Raw genomic sequence first — 6,844 nt, 5'->3', positions numbered from 1 at the left:
ACACACACACACACACACACACACACAGAGACACACGCACAGACACGCGCACACACACACACACACACGCACACAGAGACACAGAGACACACAGATACACACACACACAGACACACACAGATACATACACACACACACACACACACACAGAGACACACGCACAGACACGCGCACACACACGCACACACACACACACAAAGTGACACACAAACACACACACACACACAAAGTGACACACAAACACACACACACACTCACACACAGAGACAAACACACACACACACATGCACACATTCACACACAGAGACAAACACACGCACGCACATCATACACACACACAGAGACAAACACACACACACACACACACATACACACACACACACAGACACACACACGAACAACATATACACACTACACACACACACACACGAACACACACACAGACACACACCACAACACACACACACACACACACTCAAACACAGAGACAAACACACACAAAAACACACACATCACACACACAGAGACAAACACAACACACACACACATCATCGTAGCACATACATACACAGACACACACGCACACACACAAAGTGACACACAAACACACACATTCACACACAGAGACAAACAAACACACACACACACACACAAAGTGACACACAAACACACACAGAGACAAACAAACACACACACACACACACAAAGTGACACACAAACACACACAGAGACAAACACACACACACCTGGCTTCCCTGTGAGTTGCGTCTGGATGAGATCCAGGATGCAGCTTTGAGCCGTCCGAGCTCCAACAGAACCGGACCTCGAGCACACTGCAGAACACACAGAGAAATAAATCACACTTAACCGGTCACTAATTAAAACTTACAGGTAAAGAGTAAGATCCTTTTAGTTTAACAAGAAACAGCCCCGAAATCACCATCACCAAACTCCACCAGACTCCATGTAAATAATCACCCTGTCGCGATGTGCGAGAGTGCACTGTTTACAATTGCTATCGGCATAGCTCATACAAGCCTACTTTCAAAAGAAGATTTGCACTTTCACAAATTGAGATGTTTACCGTGTGTCTTGTGATTAATTGACTTCTGCCGGGGCTAGCATGCGCTAATCATAGCTTAGCTACATCAACTTTTGGTAGCAGTGATTTAAAGGATTTCTCCAAATAGCATGCCAAACTTTACCTGTCGGTACGAAACTTGGGCTGAGGGCATCAGTGGGAAGCCAACCTGTGCTTTTAAGCGCTAGGCTGGCATGTGAAATGGTCTCCCAAAAACACTCTTGTCTTGAAGGCGACTTCCGTGAGCGGCTGAAACCGTAGCTCACCACACACATACGCCTGAAGTGCACTTAGCGAAGCGAAACTACCGGGGATGTGCCGTCACGGCGGTATACATTATACATATCACCAGACTGATTGACAACTAGGAGGACCAATTATTTTGATGATCCACCCGGAAAAAGAAAATCCTATACAATACCTTTAATATTGTATCAATATTCAGTCTACTATGAATGGAAACTAGATTGTATGTATGTATGTGTTGGTGTATGTATGTATAGATATGAAATGTGTATATGCGATTTTGTTATGATTGAAATGTGTATATTGTTGTTGTAATGTAATGTCATTTTTTGTAGAATGGACCCCAGGGACACTAGCTGATTGCATAGACTTTCAGCTAATGGGATCCTCAATAAATAAACAAATAAACAAATAATGAGTTGAAAGCAATACTAAGGCCCATCAGTGTACCAAATCCCATCAGTGTCACCTGAAGTTACATACTGTAATTCTTCATGTACATTGGTGTTCTCATGTTGAGTCATGTGTGGAAAATTCACCCCGAAACACGTTTTAGGAGAAGAAGAGATACTGACTACAATAAAATATAAAAGTATAAATATAGCTACAGACTTTATTACAAAAAATACAGAACACGTTTTTTTAAATAACAAATCCTACCCTGAATACAATTAATTAAATAAAAAATGACTGAAAGTTTAGGCTATAAAAACGTAATTAATCATATTGTTTAAAATATTTTACATGCTATTACAACTGTTAGACAGTACTTTACAATTTTACGTCTAAATGACTAAAGCACGTTATGCCAATGTGTAGTGAGTGAAAATTTGCCTCTAAATGCTGAATATTATCAGTTATTTGGTGTGTTTGGTGGCAGCTTCACTAGCAGCAGGAGAGTTAAAAAGCTGATCTGTGTGAACACACTCACACACAAAGACACTCCCACTCAGATAAACTCATGTGATTTCCTGTAAATGGAGAGGGGAGGAGCAACACTGTTCAGTCAGTTGAGACTCCATTTAGAGTCGACAGAACAGAGCAGGAGGAGGAAACTGAAGGCTGAGGCAGCGTAAGTGTTACAGCTTTTTTTGATTGCTAAACAACAGTGGGCACAACTGAAGCCGCATGTGCAAAACTCTAACTACAGTCTGCAGTACCAACAGTCACCTGAACTAAACAGTTCACATCTCCTGCAACACAACTCTTCACACACGTCTCAGAACAGGCTCAGTGCAGGGAAACACTCAGAACAACACACACTGAGACACACACTGTCAGTCAGAACACACTGAGAGTAAAAACACTAGCACCGAACACCAATACAGAAATTACAAACTTTTTTTAGCATTTTCATTTAGCATTATTAGCACAGCAGTAGTCTTCTCTTGCAAATGTTTTAACACTTTTTCATTTGTTTCACACATTTTTCATTCAGATCTCATTGAAAGACCCCGAACTCTATTGGATTCACTGTGGTGAACAAAAGGAAAACATCTATTCACAGCTGATAGAAAATACTTGCATAATTAGAAAACTCTATGCACCTGTGTGAAACTCATTTGCACAACTTTTCAATCAGCAATCAGTCCTCATCCATCTATAAAAGATGCCACCTCTGTGTTGCTATTTGCAAGCATGGATCAAAGAGGCCATAGAGTAAGAGGCCATGGCAGAGGGGCCAGAGGAAGAGGAGCCCGTATGCGTGGTGGAGGAGCTGCAGCAGCAAGAGGACAAAATCGAGCTCAATTTTCAAATGAAATTCGGGCAACAATTATTGACCATGTCATCAATCATGGCTTGTCCTTTAGAGAGGCTGGACAAAGGGTTCAGCCCATTCTGACTCGGAGCACTGTGGCATCTATTGTCAGGCTTTTTCGGAATGGGAACAGGTAATTCACAGTGTTACTGTAATGTATACCACTGTGTATTTCAGCTTTACTGTATTGCCCTGTTAGCAGAACAAACTGTGTCTAAAGTAATGCAGATGTTTTATCAATCCCATTTATGTGACTGTCATACAGTAATGTCAATTTTGACATGCTTTTTGCTTTTATTTTATAGGATCCACACATTACCACACACTGGTGGCAGAGGAAAGATATTTAGTATTGAACAGGAGTCTGCCATTGTAGATATGGTGCATTCCTGCATACTCCCCTTTTCTGAACCCAATTGAGGAGTTCTACTCTTCTTGGAGGTGGAAGGTGTATGATCACTGGCCATATGAGCAGATGCCCTCTCCTGGAGGCAATGAATGCTGGTTGCCTGGCAATAGGTGCAGAGGACTGCCATGCACCATGCAAGGAGGTATTTCCCTCGGTGAATTGCAAGGGAAAACATTCAATGCGATGTTGATGACAACCTGTGGCATAATTGTCAAGAACGAATGGACTAAATGTGAAAGATAAAATATCTTTTTTTTTTTTTAAAGGTATTTCCACCCATAAGTTTCCTTTGGTAGCTTTTTTTTCTTTTTTTTCAGTATGCATTTGAGTTTGTAAAGTGTCATATTTCATATTGATGGCTGTATTTTGTTGTCCATTGTGTAATGATTGATTGAAAGAATAAATTAATTTGACCACAAGTTGTGGTGTTTGATGGAAATATTTGCTTGTGTTGCATGCTTTTAATGTTTTGTGAGTGTTAGAGCATTTTGCTAACAAAATGAATCATTTTGGCCATTGAGCTTCAGTTTTATCCTGTGTGTTAACTGTTTTGAAAATGTGATGTCAGAGTGGGCAAATGTGTTTAAGCAATTGAGAAAAACTGTAATGTGTGTTTAAATGTGCTCTAGAAATAAACTTTACTTACTGAAAGTTAACATAAACATTTTACAGACAGATATGTTGCTTATAATAATTAATCAGAAATCACCATAAAAACAGTTTTATTGTTAAAGTTTATTATACAGATGATAGATCAGAGATACTCAGTCTCCTGTGTCTTGACGATGGGGCCACATGCAACCCTGCAGACTGACTGCTAATTGAAGATTTGTGTGAAGGAGTGTGAAACAGGTGCTTCAGTGATTTCATACTGATGTAGGTAGTGTCTAATAGTTAGGAACAGATGGTTTCTGTTTGGTTACTATAGATAAAATAAGGGAGTTTGGAGTGCTTGAATGACATCCGTGTTAACTGTTCTGCAAAAGGCAAATGTGTCAATCCAATGAGAAAGTGTTAACACATTTGCAAGAGGTGTCTTCTGCTCTGCTGAGACAGTGATGATGAAAACCAAGTGGATCCCAGTATACATACAGTGCCTTGCGAGTTTGTTGCTCGCTTTGCCCAGGCCAAACATAAGATAAAACTGTTTTTGTGAAAATCAACAACAAGTGGGCCCAATTATGAAGTGGAAAATATGCTATTCAATTTAACAATAAATGATGAATTATCAGCCCAGTGCCCCTCCAATTCAGTCTCGAATACAATGTACCAAACTATGATGATAATAAATCAGCGTGGTAACAAGTCTCGATATAAAGCCTGCCGGATAGTCCCAGAGGCCGTAAAGAGCATCAGAACAAAACACCAGGCAGGCGAGATACGTTGTGGAGAGTTAAAGCGGTTGGATACAAAAGATTTCCCAAGCTTTAAACATCCAAGGAGCACTGTGCAAAGCGATAATAGAATGAAGGATACAGACCACTACAAACTGAAGACCTCTCTAACCAGCCAACAAGAGAACCAGAACAGCCAAGGCTATCCTTGGAACTGCAATCTACAGCTGGGTGGAACCTGCCATGACAACAACAGTATATGCACAAATCGGCCATGGAAGAGTGGCAAGAAGAACCATTTCTTAAAGATATCCATAAAGTGTGGTTAAAGTTTGCAAAAGCCACCGGGAGACACACCAAACATGTGGAAGAAGGTGCTGTGGTCAAACAAAACGCTTTTGGCAACAATGCAAAACGTATGTTGGCAAACAACACAGCTCATCACCCTGAACACACCATCCCCACTGTCAAACATGGTGGTGCAGCATCATGGTTTGGGCCTGATCTTCAGCAGGGACGGAAGATGGTTAAAATTGATGGGAAGATGGATGGAGCCAAATACAGGACCATTCTGGAAGAAAACCGATGGAGTCTGCAAAACCTGAGAGTGGACGGAGATTTGTCTTCCAACAAGACAATGATCAAAACATAAAGCAAAATCTACAATGGAATGGTTCAAAATAAACATATCCAGGTGTTAGAATGGCCAAGTCAAAGTCAGACCTGAATCAATCGAGAATCTGTGGAAGAACTGAAAACTGCTGTTCTAAGCGCTCTCCATCCAACCTCACTGAGTCCGAGAGGCTGTTTTGCAAGGAGGAATGGGCAAAATGTCAGTCTCGATGTGCAAAACTGATAGACATACCTAGCGACTTACAGCTGTAATCGCAGCAAAGGTGGCGCTACAGTATTAACAAGGGGGCTGAATAATTTTGCAGCCCAATATTTCAGTTTTTATATTCGCAAGGCACTGTATATATACAGTGCCTTGCGAAAATATTCCGGCTTTGAACTTTTTCGCTTTTGCCACATTTCAGGCCTCAAACATAAAGATATAAAACTGTAATTCTTTGTGAAGAATCAACAACAAAGTGGGACACAATCATGAAGTGGAAGAAATTATTGGATATTTCAAACCTTTTAAACAAATAAAAACTGAAATATTGGGCGTGCTAAATTATTCAGCCCCCCCTAAGTTAATACTTTGTAGCCGCCACCTTTTGCTGTGATTACAGCTGTAAGATCGCTTTGGGGTATGTCTCTATCAGTTTTGCACATCGAGAAATGACATTTTTGCCCATTCCTCCTTGCAAAACAGCTCGAGCTCAGTGGGGTTGGATGGAGCGCGTTTGTGAACAGCAGTTTTCAGTTCTTTCCACAGATTCTCGATTGGATTCAGGTCTGGACTTTGACTTGGCCATTATAACACCTGGATATGTTTATTTGTGAACCATTCCATTGTAGATTTTGCTTTATGTTTTGGATCATTGTCTTGTTGGAAGACAAATCTCCGTCCCAGTCTCAGGTCTTTTGCAGACTCCATCAGGTTTTCTTCCAGAATGGTCCTGTATTTGGCTCCATCCATCTTCCCATCAATTTTAACCATCTTCCCTGTCCCTGCTGAAGAAAAGCAGGCCCAAACCATGATGCTGCCACCCCCATGTTTGACAGTGGGGATGGTGTGTTCAGGGTGATGAGCTGTGTTGCTTTTACGCCAAACATAACGTTTTGCATTGTTGCCAAAAGTTCGATTTTGGTTTGATCTGACCACAGCACCTTCTTCCACATGTTTGGTGTGTCTCCCAGGTGGCTTTTGGCAAACTTTAAACCGACACTTTTATGGATATCTTTAAGAAATGGCTTTCTTCTTGCCACTCTTCCATAACGGCCAGATTTGTGCAGTATACGACTGATTGTTGTCCTATGGACAGAGTCTCCCACCTCAGCTGTAGATCTCTGCAGTTCATCCAGAGTGATCATGGGCCTCTTGGCTGCATCTCTGATCAGTCTTCTCA

The 6,844-nt window shown here is 41.2% G+C and overlaps 2 protein-coding genes across 2 annotated transcripts in view; both read right to left on the bottom strand.

Annotated features, from left to right (window-relative positions):
- The window catches only part of LOC120565455 (multiple PDZ domain protein-like), a 10,385-nt gene extending 9,551 nt beyond the window's left edge, over positions 1-834 (bottom strand). Inside the window, exon 1 of the mRNA XM_039811258.1 lies at positions 747-834. The gene's annotated coding sequence lies outside the window, so the exon portion shown is untranslated. The remainder of the gene's footprint in view (positions 1-746) is intronic.
- The window catches only part of LOC120565597 (zinc transporter 2-like), a gene marked incomplete in the record, with an annotated part of 356,424 nt that overhangs the window by 235,484 nt on the left and 114,096 nt on the right, over positions 1-6,844 (bottom strand).

This window comes from Perca fluviatilis, chromosome 9 (assembly GCF_010015445.1).
Source record: "Perca fluviatilis chromosome 9, GENO_Pfluv_1.0, whole genome shotgun sequence".
NCBI lineage: Eukaryota > Metazoa > Chordata > Actinopteri > Perciformes > Percidae > Perca > Perca fluviatilis.
Note: the sequence above shows the minus strand (reverse complement) of the source record. Positions and strands in the feature narration are given on the sequence as shown.